This window comes from Homalodisca vitripennis, chromosome 8, assembly GCF_021130785.1.
Source record: "Homalodisca vitripennis isolate AUS2020 chromosome 8, UT_GWSS_2.1, whole genome shotgun sequence".
NCBI classification, from domain to species: Eukaryota; Metazoa; Arthropoda; class Insecta; order Hemiptera; family Cicadellidae; genus Homalodisca; species Homalodisca vitripennis.
The window spans coordinates 8,029,330-8,047,716 of NC_060214.1; the positions used below are offsets into that span (position 1 = coordinate 8,029,330).

Sequence of the window (18,387 nt, forward strand, 5' to 3'; positions counted from 1 at the left end):
GCAAAGTAATTTAAATCACCTTCTAAAGAGCACTAAGTTCAAAGAGGTGAACAAGAGGATCTATTATCTAAGTTGGAAATGGCACGAACTATCCTTTCCAATTTTAAAAACGTTATGTCTATGATAAGATCTGCCCAAAAAATGAAGTCATATCTGGAGAGTACACAAACGCATGATATATACCATCAAAACTGTGCCCAGAACTTTATGGCGCAAGCTTGGTTTTGCCCCTTACATATCTATCACTGACCCTTATCTTTACAACCTATCTTTAGCCATTGTCTTTACCCCTATCCTGGTTCCTACCACCATTGAGTGCCAGCCTGTGAGGGCCTGCAACAAAGATACTTAAGTCAGTTGTTCTGGGAACTTCAGTCTGTGCTTCGGTTCGCTGTGTTATGTTCTTCATAGACTTAATAAGTTCGGCAAAGCCTGTGCATCGACTCAAAAATTGCCATGTGGACTGCGCAGCCCCCTAGATTCACATAAAAGACTCCCGAAGAACAGTCATCCTGTAGTAATCACGTGTCCCTTTTAGCTGCTCTGCCACGTCAGACAAAATGTGCTATCCTGGCTTTTTATCCAACGGATCCATTGCAAACCTACACTATCAGGACTAAAGTCTAATTTCGTTCCCCTTTCCATTGATATTATCCTGGCTAAATCAAAGGCTGTTGAGATCATCAGGGAATATCCTATAAATGATAGGTTTGGCTCTTGTGATTGGAGAAGATCTGAACCGGACAAGAACAGCATCTATTTGTGGTTGACCTAAAGAACGACTAGCCTCACTCGGGAGTACTGGCGATCGTTCGGACGTAAAGTAAAGTAAAGTAGTCTTATTTTCCCAGGCGAAGTTAGGGCTAAGAAGCCCGATCTAACACTTAACCTGGGAACCAAGGGCTTAAAGGTGATTTCCGAACCACCACCCACGGCCGGGCAGGTGGGCTGCTTGCAAGGACAGGATCGCTCATCCAAGCAGCAGCCACGCTCGACGTTGCTCGATTCAGTTATCTTGCGATAACCGCTGTACCCGCTACACTACGCCATTGGCATAACGTAGGTGGCCATGAAGACTCCTTGGATGGCATCACAATTCACCGAGGTGGATGGAGCGGCTTCGTGAGAAAAGGAAACATCCTAGAAAAATAAGAAAGAAAATTGTAACAATAGAAAATTCTTGTGGTAGTCCATACAGCTTTTTTACGCACTTGTGATGGATTCAACCCTCTTGGTTGGGAGGATTCCAATATTCTAAAAGCATACACTATGTACTTATAGCCATTCCATTGGCTTCTGGGCCATTTAAATCTAAAAATTAGTAAATCCGCGAACCTGAATGACCTAAAATGTTTTCCATCAGAATGTTTACTGACGAAGATTTATCTCCGGTCCATCCTCGCCCATCTGTGCCCGAGAGCCGAGGCAGGTCAGGGTGAGATGATAGCACTATCAGCTGACGGCCGGGCGGCGGCGTCGCGGCGCGGGGGGAGGGGTGGCGTCGATCAATACCGCCAGCGCTCCGACCCGTGCTCCTCGCTCGACTCCCGCAGCTCAGTACTCTCTAGCGGTGTGCGCGCTCGTGTTGTGTGCGGTCCAGTTCCTTCCACCGTCGGTTGCATGGTGTAAGTGTCAGTGGCCTCGGATGCTACGACTCGTTCTTCTTGTCGGTGAGTACGAGAGGCTCTAGGGAGAAATATCCTTCCGGAGGAGGAGGTGCCACAGATGTGTCTCCAGAGAATGGGTGTTTTCCTTGTCAACATTTTTGGCACTCCACTCCTATGCTCCATTCTTATCTCTAAACCTATTTACTAGTAATATAATCTACGAAAGGGTTTCCTTAAATGGCACATTTAAAGAACAGAACAAGTTGCGTTCCTTTCGTTGTTCAAATCACTAGGCGTTGTGAAATTTCCAAGGACCCAATCGAAGTTCGGGAACTCGCAGTTTGGTATTCCGCACGAAACGTCTTGTACCATATTGTGGTCTGCGTTTCTCACAGGCGGGGTCTCAGCATTGCACACCAGTTCCAGTGGAACAATAGAGTCAGGGAAATTCGTAGAAACGACCTTCGTGGTACCAATTCCAAAAGTATTCCATTGTTCATGATATTCCCACGTTTAATTAACATCCTACATTGCAGAGTCGAACAAAAACAAATTATAATAAAAAATAGGTTTGTTGTCATCCTATAGTGAGCCGTGCAATAAGTCACGTAATATTCTTGACAAATAAATATTATATTTGGACATTTTTAATTGCCTTACAAACATTGTAAGTAAATATTTAACCTCAAATTGAATTTGGAATACTTTTATACACACTGTATTGTTGTATTCAACATTCATTTAATTTGATTGGCTGGCGACGCAAGAGGCTAGGTAGTTTATTATCATACTTCATACTATATAGTATATATACATGTTTTTATGTACACATTGACTAATAGTACTAATCACGGTATATGTTAAAATATTAAAAAAACTGTATTTAATCCATAGATATTTTTTCAAAATTTTCAAACCTATCCTAGAAAAATGATAGCAGTTGAATTAATGGTGAATAGATTAACGAGTATATTGTTTTTGAAATAAAGATATAGGTATTATAAATTAGGCAATGGACACGGATACAATTTTATTAGAAGTCATACTCACGAAATAAAACCAAATATGGATACCTATAGAAGTAAGGAAGAAAAGAATGTGTCTCTAGTTAAAAAAAAAAATCTAATAGTATTACACGACTAATAAACATAAACATTATTACTTGTCAGAAAATGGTAAATATTGTATTTAAAATAGGAATTCTAAACTAATTTAAATTGTAAACGAGATTCAACTGTAATGAATTTAAAGTTTTTAACATCAACTAATACATTTTAAATTTAATGAGATTATTTATTTTTTCTTAATATTTTAATATTAATCACATAAAAATTTCATATTTAAAAATAACAATTGAGAATTAGTTTTTTTTGATTTTATATACTTTTTTGTCGAGGTAATTAACTGTGAATGTGGCATTATTTATTTAAACACATATTAAAAATTTTATTTTAAAATTTAAAAAAGACAAATAATAAAAAGAGTATTATTGTTTCAGTTATTTTTTTCTGTATAAAGATTACAGTGCATAGCAAATTAAAATAATCAAATATATATTATACATTCACCAGTATATGCAGTGAATTGAAAACTAATTAAACAACTTAGAATATGCGTATAAAAGCAAACATAATATAAAATATTCCCCTAAACCTGAGATCCTATCACTTGTCTATATGTTTGGCCTTGTAACTTCTAAACATATACCAGGAAAAGTTGAAGTGTTGCAACTTCTCTTTGGATTTTCTTTGGATATGTATATAATTTCAATAAACATTGAATCGCAAAAAGTACTTGCTCCGCCGGGAGTCGAACCTGGATCTCTCACTTGCCGGGTGAATGTGCTACCATTACACCACAGAGCGCTTACTTTTTCCAATTCAATTATTTTGTATTTGGCCGTATCTGTCACATATGCGTTTAAATAAGCAAACTAACATATGATCATCTCGTATGTATATATATATATATATATATATATATATATATATATATATAAAGTTCTAATTAAAGCTAGAAATAACATTAGGGTGATTTAAGTAGATCTACTCCCAAGGTAGTCGTATTAAAGTTTTAATGTTACATTTTTTTTGACAACTAATAATGTAAAAACAAAAGGAATGAAAAAAATTAAAACAAAAGTCTCTGCTAATAAAATATTTATGCTTTTTTAGGATTTGTTCATGCCCTTTGTAATATGCGAATAGCTTTCAATATTCTCTGAGAAACATTTCTTTTGTTATTGTTCCTTTTGGCTCAATTATATCTTCAATTTTTGAAGTGATTTTTCTGCACAGCCCACAAACTTAAGAGTTAGTGAAGTACCTTTAGTGAGTAATCTGAAAGTCAATCTTGACTAGTGTCCACTAGTGTGAAAAGTTAGGTATTTTTCTCCTTTTCAGTGATAAATAATTATAAAAAGTGGGGCGTTGTTATTTGAAAATTATTAGTGGGAGAGTGGCCTATAATCTTCTAGTTTTGGATACACAAGGAACAAGAACTCATAGACCTCTAAAAATATTCCCCAAATTTCCCATTTTATTTATACTTCTTAAAAGGTACTGGCGAGGTTGGACTGGTTAGTGTAAAAGGATTTGGAAAGGAGGGCAAGAACTTAGCCAGGAAAACATTTGGGGGGTCCAGACAACAGATATTTTCCCGTAGTAGACAGAGAGTAAGGCCCCGTCCTGTTCCTTAAAAAGTTCTTGAACAGTTTCTTTGTTGATAACGATCTTTCAGCAGTACATGTCAGTAATACCGAAATATTTAAATAATAATAATCTTTTACTAAAAAAGTAGTAGAAAAATTGAAAATTTGAGGAGGTCCGGACTCCTTAAACCTCCTTTCTTGATATGTCCTTGAACGAAGAAAAGATGGAAGTAGGAGAGAGAAGGAGGAAGTGATAATAGATGTACGACCACTATACTAACCAATTTTAAAGTGAAGCTGTAGATTGAACTGAGAAGGTGTTATCGGTGTTTGTTGGGAATAATTTTGTTTCTTAAAAAGATAATTTTCCTGAAGACAGAAAAATTAAAATTTTTGATAGGTATTCAAAGAGCATTTCAAGAGTGTAGCTTAGGCAATTTTGTAGCCAGGCTCAAATAAAAACAGTTGAAAATAAAAATGTGAATTTAAACAGCATGTATACGAATTATAGATTTAATCATTGATACACTGTAATGGGTTATGACTTAGAGAAATTATATTTTTAAGGTGTATGGTTTAAAAAAAACTACAAGTTTTTAATAAAATATCACTTGAGGAAATGAACTTTTTTATAAACCAAAAAAATTATCCCTCCAATAATCTTCTATATAGATAGCCTGTACATTTAAAAAATCGTATCTTCATCCCCATAGCTTACATTATAAGGTGCCCCTAGATTTTGCTTATAATTCCTAAAAAGTTTATTAGAATTATCAAAATGTTCATTATTTCCTGTTTTCAAAATTGGTAGGTACTTTAAAGGTACCAACATCTTTTCAGAAACAAAATAAATTGTCCCAATCGAAAATTTAGTCAACAGGTGAGAAAGGCAGAGGGTTTGCCTCACGCTGCGCAGCACCTGTAGCTTTGGTGATTACACTACTACTTGGGTTAAAATTTTAAACTACACCCCAGAGACCTTGAATTCACTCAGCACAAGCACTCTACTATATTCATAAATTCTGAATCAAGGACGATCACAGCTCAAGTGACTCAGTCCATTCAGGACGAATGCATCAGAAAGCATGCATGAAGCTGTAGGCATCATAAAGCAAACATCGTGTTGCATAAAGTACCATAAAGCAGAATGCGATCATATTGCAGGGGCATATCTACAATTTTATTTAGAGGATTAAGGGCGTACTTGTTTTATTACAAATTAATAACAGTAGAAATGTTTAGAGTAACCATACACGTTGTTATTCAAATGGCATGGCTCGAAACAGTATGAACTTAACATGCCGTGACTTAAGGCTCAGAGGGAAGCAAAGCACAGATTCATTTAAAAGTTTGGGTTAGGACCTATTAAATTCAAAACTGTCTTTACGAAAAACCGCAAATTGCTTCAAAGCCAAAAGTTAAAACATATCTTATTTTACAAGGCGAAGTTAGGGCTGATAAGCCCTCTTTAACCCCTAACCTGGGGACCAACGGTTTAACGTGGCTTCCAAACCACCACCAACGGTGGCTTATCTATTTGCCTTGAAATAGTATTCACACATAGTATACAGCTGGATGGTACTATACTATTAGACCCTAATACATACATTTTTTGAATAAAACAGCAAAATTAAATCGTGCTGTTTTACAACTGTATTAGCCATTTTCGTATGCTTTTCCACGCTTTTCTTATTTTCTCAACTTCCATTAATCATTTTCCGGCTCTAGATGGCTTCTCCAAAAAGTCCTGGTTCAGCTTTTCCTTGGCCCTCCCCCTTTTCCCATACTTTTTGGTATCCATTTCAAACAGTTTTGGGCAATCTAAATTAAAATTAAGATGTCTTTATTTTACCAGGCGAAGTTAGGGCTAAGAAGCCCTCTCTGACACAACCTGAGGACCAACGGCTTAAAGGTGACTTCCGAACCACCACCAACGGCCGAGCAGGCGGGCTGCTTACAAGGACAGGATCGCTCAGCGATCACTCGTCCAAGCAGCAGCCACGCTCGACGTTGCTTGATTCTGTTATCTTGCGATAACCACCGTACCCGCTACACTGCGCCATTGTTCCAAAGGTCTCGTCTGACTGAAATGATTGAAACCGAGATACTTATGATAAACGGTTAATAGGGAAAAAACAAACTGATTCGTTCTATTCATTTGCGAAAACGTGTGTTAAGCAGGGGGTTTTATTATTTTGCGTGTTATCATAAAGTCGTTATTTATGTACAGAATTAACTTCTATTCTGCAAATGAGACGAGAGAAAATTTGCACAGTATGAGCACACAACGCATTTTTCTTAATCGATCAAAGAAATCGATCACGCGGCGCTAGTTTTGGGAGTTGGAAAAGCGAGGCTATCAAAAAGGTTAAAAATATAAACCGATTATTTTTTACCTCAGATCATATTTTTCTTATTTTGAAATACTTGAACCAACCGTCACGTCGGACACGTAAACAAAAGGTGTCAGGTAGCTATATATTGACCCTAATAGTGGTATTTTCACTGTCTTTATCTAGTTGTGTGATTGTGAGATAATTGTTATTTATGTGTGAAACAGTCCTTTTTTATTTCGACAAATAAGGAAATATATGATATGATAAATAATTTATTATGTTTTCATATTTTTAACCGTTTCTTAGCCGCCATTTCGGCCCTCACAGATACTAGCGCAGGTGGCGATAATTGTTTTTGGGAGAAATTCCCTCGTATTTCAAGAAAAACCAGGTTGTGTGCATATGCAGTACAGATTAGCGAATTCGGTGCGATTCGGTTAATCAGAATTCGGTTAATCGAGATTCTAGTGTATTTACCCTCCTCCCGCTATGAGAATATTCCGAGTGCAAGTAGCTCGCTCCTTAACTACTCGGAAGGGGTGACTGCTACACCAGTAATTGCAAAAAGACAGTAAATACCTTTCAAATGAAGTTACCATTTCAAAATTTGGAGTTCAAAACAATTAAATCTATTGAAGAATTAATTAACAAGTTGCAAGCACAATATTGATTAATCTATGTTATTGAGAAAATAATATATTAACATTTTTTTTATATTAGTTTAAAAATTGTATACCAACAGTGACAAACTTTTTCAGTGTCGATTTATTCTTAAGTTTTCCCTACTATTAGTGTCATACTCATAGACATTTCTGTCCTAGTTGTTGCGCTTAATTCTGCAAGAACCTTTACGCATGCCTCTGGAGTGATGGGATATTCAGTTTGGGTAAGGTTATGTATTAGAGACACCATCTGTCAAGATTCCATGTGTAGGAAAGAATAGCGGGCACTATATCTTAGTTGTGTCACATTGAAATAAGGGAAGACTAGTTCTGTAACAGCCTCTCCAGTCTAAGTAGGGGCAGTACTCCCTCATGTTTAGGATAGCAATGGCCTTTAACACTCCAGCAGTATCCTCCAACAATATCCTCCAACATATCCTCCAACACATCCTCCAACAGTATCCTCCAAAAGTTACCTTCAGCAATAACTCCAAACAGTATTTTCCAAAAGGTTCCTCCAGCAGTATTCTCCAGCAATAACCTCACAAGGTTTCTCCAGGAGTATCCTCCAACAGTATCCTTCAGCAGTATCCTCCAACAGTATCCTCCAAAAGGTTCCTACAACAGTATCCTCCAACAGTATCATCCAACAGTATCGTCCAAAAGCTACCTCCAGCAGTATTTTCTAAAAGGTTCCTCCAGCAGTTTTCTCCAACAGTATCCTCCAACAGGTTCCTCCAGCAGATTCCTTCAACAGTATCCTCCAAAAGGTTCCTCCAACAGTATCCTCCAAAGGTATCTTCCAGCAGTATCCTCCAACAGTATCCTCCAGCAGTATCCTCCACAATATCCTCCTAAAGGTACCTCCAACAATATCCACCACAGTATTCTCTAAAAGGTTCCTCCAACAGTATCCTCCACAGTATCTTCCACAGTAAACTGACCTATTTATCAACCCTTTTACCCCAATATTTCAACAATTGCGGCTAGTGATGTATCAATCCCAAACATCCATAGCGTTACCCAGAGATAAGTGATACATTTGCTGTACCCAGTGTAGATTTAACTGGAAGGTATAAACCAGCCAGAAGTGGACCCTACTGCGGATAATGTTTGCTACATATCAAGTGACATTAGCAATGAGAGATATTCCGATTTTTGATTCTTTGAACTATACATCCAGCTTGCGATCTTGTTCCTGAGTAAACGCTTGGATCGATTTGCCCAAAGCAAGACACTTTGAGCAACTCCGGAGAGCAAACGAGTTGCTCATGCAATTGAAGATCTGACGTCTTAAGGTACAAAAGTATTGAAAAATAAACAGCAGGCTGCAATTTGCATGGCTATTGTTTCAAGTCAAAATTGATCATAATAGATTCCAGGGACTTTTCTTCCTGAAAATATTTGGTCACATAAATTTAAAATTGGAATTTAAGGATTTACAATTGAACTTAATGTGTGTATGATCGATTAAATTACCCTGATTGATTCTTGAAGGAGCTTAAAGAAGAGGAACAGTTTATGGTTCTGATATAAAATGTTGTCGAGTCAAGCAGAAATGAACGAGTGTATATTTCTTGTAACACTTTAAAATTAATTAAAATAATTTTATAAATCATTGATAGAGATCGTAAATAGATTTTTAATGGATATGCCGCATCATTATTTTGCTGAGGCAGATAATCCGATATCGTCTTAATTAAAAAGAAATAACACTTGTAAATATACTTAAACTACTACGAATATCATTGGTGTTATGGCATGTCAGCTTTGTTTCAGGTATTGGAAGAAAGTTAAAGTATTTTCATGTGTCTTCTTCAAATTCAAAATGTGTGACCAATTTAGAACGACTCGAGAAAACCAAAACGTAAACTTGAGATGAGTAATGATAAGTATAGCATATTCCTGTTTCTGGTGGTACTGGGAAAAATACCCATAGTAATCTTTAGGTGAACATTGATTAATCCAGAAGTCCTTGCTTAGAAATATAAAAAACAAATAAATAAGTAAATAATAATAAAAATTATAGTAATCGTTTCCTAATGTTGCTGGCACTAATAGATAATAATTCGTAATAAACATTCGACGCGTAAACAGACAATTTTGAAATACCAATATATAATAAATTTGATGTTTAATGAAGTACTGGATGTGACTATCCCAAAAGAGTCTATCGGGAGGAATCGGTGTACAGGAAAAATGTTTTGACCAGATGGAGTGAACCCGAGCGACCTTTGTACAGAGTACAACACACCGCGGTGCGGCGCCCCTCTCCATTAAGCTAATGAAGGCAGGATGCTCGTGCTCTCCCTGTGCTGGAGGTACACGGTACACGCAGTCAGTGGTCACGTTACAGCCTGGGACAGCGATTGTCTCCGGAGCTGACTTTGCTGCAGAGTACAGCACGGCGCCCCTCTCCATTAAGCTAATGAAGGCAGGATGCTCGTGCTCTCCCCGCGCTGGAGGTACACGGTACACGCAGTCAGTGGTCACGTTACAGCCTGGGACAGCGATTGTCTCCGGAGCTGACTTTGCTGCAGAGTACAGCACGGCGCCCCTCTCCATTAAGCTAATGAAGGCAGGATGCTCGTGCTCTCCCTGTGCTGGAGGTACACGGTACACGCAGTCAGTGGTCACGTTACAGCCTGGGACAGCGATTGTCTCCGGAGCTGACTTTGCTGCAGAGTACAGCACGGAGCCCCTCTCACTTAAGCTAATGAAGGCAGGATGCTCGTGCTCTCCCTGTGCTGGAGGTACACGGTACACGCAGTCAGTGGTCACGTTACAGACTGGGACAGCGATTGTCTCCGGAGCTGACTTTGCTGCAGAGTACAGCACGGAGCCCCTCTCACTTAAGCTAATGAAGGCAGGATGCTCGTGCTCTCCCTGTGCTGGAGGTACACGGTACACGCAGTCAGTGGTCACGTTACAGACTGGGACAGCGATTGTCTCCGGAGCTGACTTTGCTGCAGAGTACAGCACGGCGCCCCTCTCCATTAAGCTAATTAAGGCAGGATGCTCGTGCTCTTCCCGTGCTGGAGGTACACGGTACACGCAGTCAGTGGTCACGTTACAGACTGGGACAGCGATTGTCTCCGGAGCTGACTTTACTGCAGAGTACAACACGGCAGAGTTCTAAATTGCAAATTTCATGATATTGCTGCATAATGCACATCAGAAAATGGTATAAGAAAAATATATCATTTACAAGCAGTAACTGCGGCTTCGCATGCAATTACCTAGACTTTGCACGTCTACAGTATAAGCACTGCTCATTCGAGTGAATTATATTTCTGGCTCCTCCTTTGAATTTGCCCTGTTAGCACAATCCTGAAAATCTGCCAGAAAATGTATTTATGGTTATTTAAATTTACCCTGGTTTGGTTTTTTTACAGTTGATTTAGCGTTTTCTGATTTATGAAAACATATAAACATATACAGATCTGAGATTCTGAAAAGCTAATTTTTGTCAAACGACAACTATGATGGGTTTTATAACAGTCTTTAACATTATAGTACAAGTACAGTTAACAAAGTACGTGTAAGAAATCTTTTAAATATTGCATCTGGATATTTTCTTACTCTGTATTCAACAACGGTTGCAAAAAGTTTGAAATTTGAAAAGGTGTTACTATCCAGCTTATTCTAAGCTTTCGCGTAGCTTTCACACATGGTTGTGCTTTCATACACCTATGTTTACACAAAACAGTTGGTTACATTTTATAGACTCATTCAATTAGTATTTAATAAATTTATAGACCAAGATGGCATTTTTCGCTACTTTAAAGACCAGTGGGGCGTAGCCCGGAGGTATTTACGAAATAAGAAAAGGCCTATGTTCGTACCAGAAACCCTAAAAATGTCCATGTAAAGTTTCAGTACAATCGGTTGAATAGTTTAAGCGTGAAAGCACAAAAAACAAAGGCAATTTCGCATTTATAACAATATTATTATTAATATTACTGTGGCCTTGATACGAAGATCACTTAAACGTTGTACAAACCCTGTGGCTATATTGAATTTATTAAACTGTTGTCTTTGGCGAATAGCGCAGATAGCAGATTGGAAAACCATGGAAAAATTTATAACATATAAAAATGTTATGATCTTTCTGATGGGTGCAAAATAAGAAATTGAAATAAGATACTTGGAAAGATTTATAATCTATAAAACTGTATTACCTTGCTTCAGAGTACACCTCATCAAATCGATTAAAGAATCATGAAAAATGTATTTATAATCTATACTGATCACCTTGCAGACTTAGGAACATGAAAATGTTTAAAGTTTATATAATATTATTCTTTGAAAATTTCAAGGAGGAAGTTTCATTTTCCAATAACATGCAGCCTGTTTAGATATGCAACTTGAAGTGAGCCTGTAGAAACTGTAAGTATGCTGATACTTTGACTAGTAACTAATAACTACTAATAGTAACTAATAACTAGAGCCATAGCTAGGAGTCAGAACCTGACTCTCTGTTTTTAAACAAAATTCCGTCTCATCGATCACCTTAATATTTAAGCAGAGAGCTCACGAAAAGTTCAGAAACTTTATGCTACCAGTAAATAAGCATAGAATGAATGTCTGATACATACAGTCGTACAGTATACTGACTGAGATACCTTTTCAGTTTTCACATAACAGGTAAAGCTAACAGGTATTTTATATTAACAACAAATAACAACAATGATAACAGATATTATTGATCGTTAAATACCCGCCTTACCCGGGTTACAAGTTTTAAAGCCCAGATCAAAATTTGTAAATGATAAGTGTGTAAGTATTTAGCTACTAATTGCCAAAATGCAACGCTGAAATAACCTACTAATTTTTTTAAAGGAGTATGAATAAAATATAAGGGTTGCTATCGTAAATGTTATGACGAATTCGGCATCGCCACCATAAAAATAAGACGCGACCAAATATAAGTTTAAATTTAGTTATTAACGATGGCAGGATTTTGAGAGAAACAGAATTTTCCAGTAATTTGTTACCGTTCACTGATACTAGAAATCAGTAACACTACGTTTCGGGATCTGCAATCTGATCTCTTCCTCAGGTGGATACCTAACCTAACGTAAATTAATCCAAGTGAATCTAAACAAATCATATCAGAGCCTTAACAGCACGTTGTGTTTCAACGCCATTCAAGGAATGCACAGGCGAGACAAAAACACCGTTAAATTTGGATAAAAGAATACACGGAAAATACAAGAAAGGGGCTAGCAGGAAAGTAAACAACTAGACCGCTTTGGTTCTTAAAAATGAAGTAAAAAAGAAACCTCAGTTATGAAATACATCAGATGTTTATAACAAACCAATAGGGAATTGCGGTACGGTTTTGAAAAGTTCATCCAGAATGAACCTATAATTAAAATTAAAAGGGAAATCTCGTTTAATGAGTTTTCCCCATCTTGATTCTGCCGTAACAACCACCGTTTACTATTGTCTTCCGATCAGCTCTCTGAGGTTGGTCGTTCAGAGAAGACCTATATTGTGACCTTTATTCTTTAGTTAGGTTTAAATAATATGTGTTTTATTTTTATTATGTGCATGTCAACCAAAGGAAGAAATAAGGTTGAACATCTCGATAAGTATTATTACTGATTAAGGCAAAAAATTAAACTAGAGTATCACTGAACAATGACAATGTCCGGAAGCAATCCCGTTTCCTTGAAATTTCTATGATAAAGGACATCTAAACCCAGATGTCTCACTGTTGTTTTTATATTAACGTAGGACTGGGAAATGAGGAAAGCCCATTGCACTTAGATCCAAAAGGACATTTGCGCTTTTTCTGGACTGACAGGATATCAAAGATGAGTAAGGTTGGGGTGTAGGGGATGTCTTTGTCGAGATCCCATAAGGAGTGATAATCGGAAATCTCTCAGTAATGTCACTTTTGAAGAGGGTGAGGTTATCTCTATTCCAGCCTCTTCCAGTATAAGCAAGTGGGGGAGACCGGGGAAAGAGGTATTCCCTCATGTGCCTTAAAAAACGTTAACCTTAAGGGTGACAGACCCACTCCGCAGTAAAACCGCCCTGTCAGTCAACCCTCATAACCTCAATACCTCAACATTTGCCGTTAGTGATGTTCCGCTCTTCGACATCCATTGGGTTACCCAGATTTAAGTTACGAATCTGTATCCAATATGGCTTCCACTGGCAAGTATAAACCAACCAGACGTGAAGTCTTCTGGGGTGCTCACTGAGGTTAGTAACTTGGGCAGCCACCAGAATTCGCTAGTGATGCTTCTTTCCCACCATTTGTTGTACTGAAATCTGGCCGCAGGATGGCGTTGTGAACAGTTTTCCAATGAGACTTCTATGTTCTATTTTGTCTGTGGCATTGTCCACTGAGAAATTAATGAGTGGTACAGATGGCTTACAAAATGACTCCACTTCCACTGTTGCCTCCAACCATTCCCAAATTTCAACCACAAATAACTGAATTATTGATTACATAACAATTCCTTCCGTTCATTAATAAACTTTATTGCACTACCACATGATATCCTATTCTCAGTACTGCGGAAAAACACAAGGCTCAATCAGCAATTAGTATAGTTGAAGTACCACAGTGGACACACAAAGGAGGACTTACTTTGTAATATTAGAGAGAGAGAGAAAGAGAGAGACCTAGGAGCTCTGGAGAAGTTACGTACTTTATGGTATAAGTCCTCGTTAGTGTAAAGGAAGAAGCTAACAATAACACAGAAGTTTACGAGTTTTCCTGGTTGAAGTTACGACACTTTACGCTTATTACGATTGTCTGGCGTCGTAAATGGTTTTATTTCTACCGTAAATGTACGTGAATTCAGATACTTTGTATGTATTAGCACTAATCGTGAAGATGTGATAAAGGCTGATGAGACATTTTGGAACAGGGAAATGATTCCTTAAAATATTGTATATTATTATTTGTTATGAGTTCGTTTTTTACGATGAAAGGTTTGTGAATGTGACACGATTTTTGTGAAAATTTCACATCGTTTAGTGATAAAAGAAATCAGTAACACAACGTTTCGAGATCTGCAGTCTAATTTCTTCCTCACGTTGATAACTAAATTAACTCTTAAATACAATCTTGATTAAATAAACAAATCATATTAACTCATTGCGATGTGTGTATCAACTCCACCTCGGAAACATGCACATAATACAACTAACTATAATTCTTTGTTTGAAGTTTGGTTTTGACGATGAAAGGATTATGAAGGGTGCAGGATTTTTGCCGGACATTTGCACATCGTTCAGTTATACAAAACATATCTCTGGTATGATTTGTTTATTTTAACCTAGTTTGTGTTAGGTTAGTTTTTTACTTGAAGAAGAGATCAGATTACAGATCTCGAAACGTAGTGTTACTCATTTTTGTACCACTGAATGATGGCAAATGTCCGAAAAATCCTGCTTCCTTCATAACTATAATTATTGTTATTACTGAACACATATCACAATACGACTGTACTCGGAAGAACCAGTAGCAACCTGAGGAAGAGATAAGATAGCAATCCCGAAACGTAGTCTTAACGATTTATCGTATCACTAAACGATTTCCCTTTCATTTCAATCTGTTTGTCTTGCTTGAAAATTTAATTTAATTTTAGTGGTAAAACTATGTATTAATAATCATGGATCAGTTGACATTATTTGTTGTTTTGTTTTATATCGTGGTAAATTGGCTTTTATTTAAATGCCCAAGTATAAGGGTAGCAGTTAATTTAGTTTTATATCCATATCAGTAATAATCGTCCAGTTTATCTTATTTTTTCAGTGTTACGTGTTTATTAACGTGTTATCTTTCTACCAGCTGATCACGAAGGATAAGTAAGGGGTATAAGTAATTGTTAGTTTTTATGTAGCTTCATCCATTTTTTTCTTGAGCTTGTCGTGTCCACACAAAACCACACCGATAAATCTAGAATTGTCCCTTTAATATGTTATCCTATTTAAATATTTTGGTTGTATAATTAAAGTTCTTATTTAATAAATTCTACAAATTTAATTGTAAAATATTCGCTTTTCTTTGCTTTCTATAGTAGGCTACACCAGTGCTATTTTTATTTTCTATAACTAGTATAGAAACTATATGTGGAGGAAGTAGAGCTATGGTAAAAATCAAGAACTACATAGCAAAATAATTCATCGTGGTTTCAAATGGACCACCTAAATTGTTTTCGTATCTACTCCTCTTTGATAGAGTGTAGACTCTTAAAGATGGTTTTGAACTTCCAATATTACTTGTGGCTACTCAGGATTTACTCCACACAGAGCGGGCATTTGGCTGCTAATTATTGGCGAGCCCTAGTTCGGAGTTCAGTGTTCCATTGAGCAAGGCAGAAATATTGGCGGAACGGTGGAAACGGTCCAATAAATCTGGAGACAATACTGGACCAACGGACTTCTCCGAGTTCTTCTCCACTGCGAGCTGGTATGGGACAAGCGTTTGTCAGCACACAGTGTGTTTTTACATCATCCCAGTTCTTTCTCAGACCGACAAAAACTTTACAACTGTTGGTTTTGCCGAGGACGTTCAACACAGGTGATAAAATGTTTGTTTTTTCTTTCGTTTCGGCACCGCTGGGGTTTGACAATGCAAAAAACGGTAACATTTTCTAGATGTGACCAATGATGTGTACAAATTGAGGTATGTGTTTAACGCGTCGTATATCGATCTTAGAAATTGTAATGTACAGTCACTTGATAATGCTCAAGGTTGCCCTAACTAGATCTAAATTGGACGAAATTAATCTTCAAAAGCCACACATATATTTTTCCTTCAACAAACACATAGGGTTTAGTCTACTGGACACCACTTAAAAAACAGTTTTAAAATATAAATTATACATGATAACATTAAATTTACATTTTTTTTGTTTCTTAGGCTCTTAAGTATGTGAGACCACTGATATATTGGTTGAAAATAATAAATATAAAAATTGTAAATTGTTGCAGAATGCTACAATTTTGTACTATTTGAAGATACCAATGTTTACTAATTGTTTCAAAGTTTTAGATACAAAACTACACAATATCTCACACATAGTTGTATGTAGAATCAATGTATGCATCTTTTTATTTATCACAATTATGATCTACCTTACAGAATAATTAGAAACTTAGTAAAAATTCAGCCATTATAATATAGGTGTTTTTTTAAACCACTATTTAAATAAAATTATAGCATACTCTATATACTCTAATTGATCGACTATAGTTTTATAAAAAATAATACAGAAAAATAAAATAAGTGCTTCGCAAAAATAAAAATACAATCTCAAGCCGCACACAAATGGAACTCCGGACCCTAAGATGTTACTACTCATCTGACAGGTAGTAACAGTACGGCCGGTGGCGGTAAGTAACATCTATTGTTGCTAACTAAATTTACATGGGTACCGAAAATTTCCGAGGCAAACTTAAATTACGAAACTTAGAAAGGAAAGTTGATATCTGTACGGTCCAAAGGACCCCACTGTACCATTTGAAGGTTAAATCTTATATGCTGTCCATAGTGTGGCACAGCTATTGGGCGAGAGCGTAACCATGGAAAAATTGGGGGGGGAGGGGGTCCATACAGAGAGTAAGCCCCCATTTTGTTCCTTAAAATGTTCTTGACTCGTTTCTTTGTTGAGGACGATCTTTCAGCAGTACATGATAGTAATACTGAATTATTCAAATAATAATAATTGTTAACTAAAAAAGTAATTTAAAAAATTGAAAATTGATGGGGGGGGGGCTCCGGACCCCTTGGACCTCCTTGCTGGCTACGTTCTTGCTGTTGGGCTTGAGACTACGGTGACCTAGCTGGTTGTCACAAATGCGATAGAAGAACCGGTTCTTAGAAATCGTTACCAGTTGCATGTCCCAATACCCAATGGCAACCAAGGATCTCCGATAGTGTTAAATGGGGTCCAAACCAAAAAGAATCCGGTATCGGATAAATTGGTAGATTTCTCAAATTCCGTTTGCAATGCCAAAAACTTCAACCCTTCTTGTTATGGCAACACAAATCCAAACGCTAGATGAGATAAAAAAACTCGATTCTCGTACACCTTTGGCTCAAAGCACTAGCAAAACCTGATCCCCCAAGCTACTAGAGACCTAGATCATTCTTCAATCTCAGGCTTCGAAGATTCTTGTCAGAAAGATATTTTGACCTCCTTCCATCTGTTGTTTTATGCATTTGTCTGAAAAACACACGATTTAAAGAAATCCATGAAATTCCTTTGAGTGCAGAAAGGAATTGATAAACCCATTTTCTTTCATAACATATAAAAATAAGATATATAAATGAATAAATTCGTTTATAATGTAGATTAGTAAAATAAGCTGTGTTGGAAATGTTTTACTGATCAATAAAATCTATTTTATGGTGGATGGATTTTTAATTTAATAAAATAAAATTCTACCGTGAAAAATTTTGACGAAAAATAATTTTTTAACTCTCGTTAATAAGGGTATGAAAAATGTAACGATATGATAGCTATGTTGTGCCCATACAGATACAAGTGGAATACTGTACTTATAAAAAGTATTATTATTTTATGATATTTTCTATATACTACTTTTCAATTTGTCTGAGATAATAATCGTTATTGCGTGTTACTATGTATCTCGTACAGGAGACATAAAACCATTTACGACACAACCAGATCCTGTCGTAATACGCGCTAAAGTGTCGTAACCTTGTAACGTCAGAATACAACCAGGAACCCCCATATCCTTTGCTGTTCAGTTTATTCAGTTCTTCAATTGTTCGGTAAAGTAAGGTTGGTAATGGCGAACGAATTTAAATTGAAATAATTCGCAAATAAAACATATTTAAGAGGCTCAAAAACCTGATTACATTTTTTTAAATATTTTAAATATTTATCTGCTAAACTAAGTGTAAAAATAATAAAATCAGGCATTAATAAAATAGTAAAATGTAAAAAGTGACCTTAGAAGGAAACCCCCGACGCGACGTTTCATTCATGCAAAGTCAAAGCAAACACAGACAAATGCAACAGACCAATCAGAACCTCGGATTTGATCATGTGACCACACCCAGCTGACTCCAGTTTTCTTCACCAACAAAACAATACCAATACTGTATTCTTTCTCCTAAATTTATGTGGAAAACA

The 18,387-nt window shown here is 36.7% G+C and overlaps 1 protein-coding gene across 3 annotated transcripts in view; it reads left to right on the forward strand.

Annotated features, from left to right (window-relative positions):
* Nucleotides 1-1,538: 1,538 nt before the first annotated feature.
* LOC124367243 (regulator of G-protein signaling 7) overlaps nucleotides 1,539-18,387 on the forward strand; it is a 539,841-nt gene continuing 522,992 nt past the window's right edge. For 2 of the 3 annotated variants that reach the window (XM_046823935.1, XM_046823932.1), the window contains exon 1: nucleotides 1,539-1,670. The gene's annotated coding sequence lies outside the window, so the exon portion shown is untranslated. The remainder of the gene's footprint in view (nucleotides 1,671-18,387) is intronic. The other variant, XM_046823933.1, reaches the window with a different exon arrangement.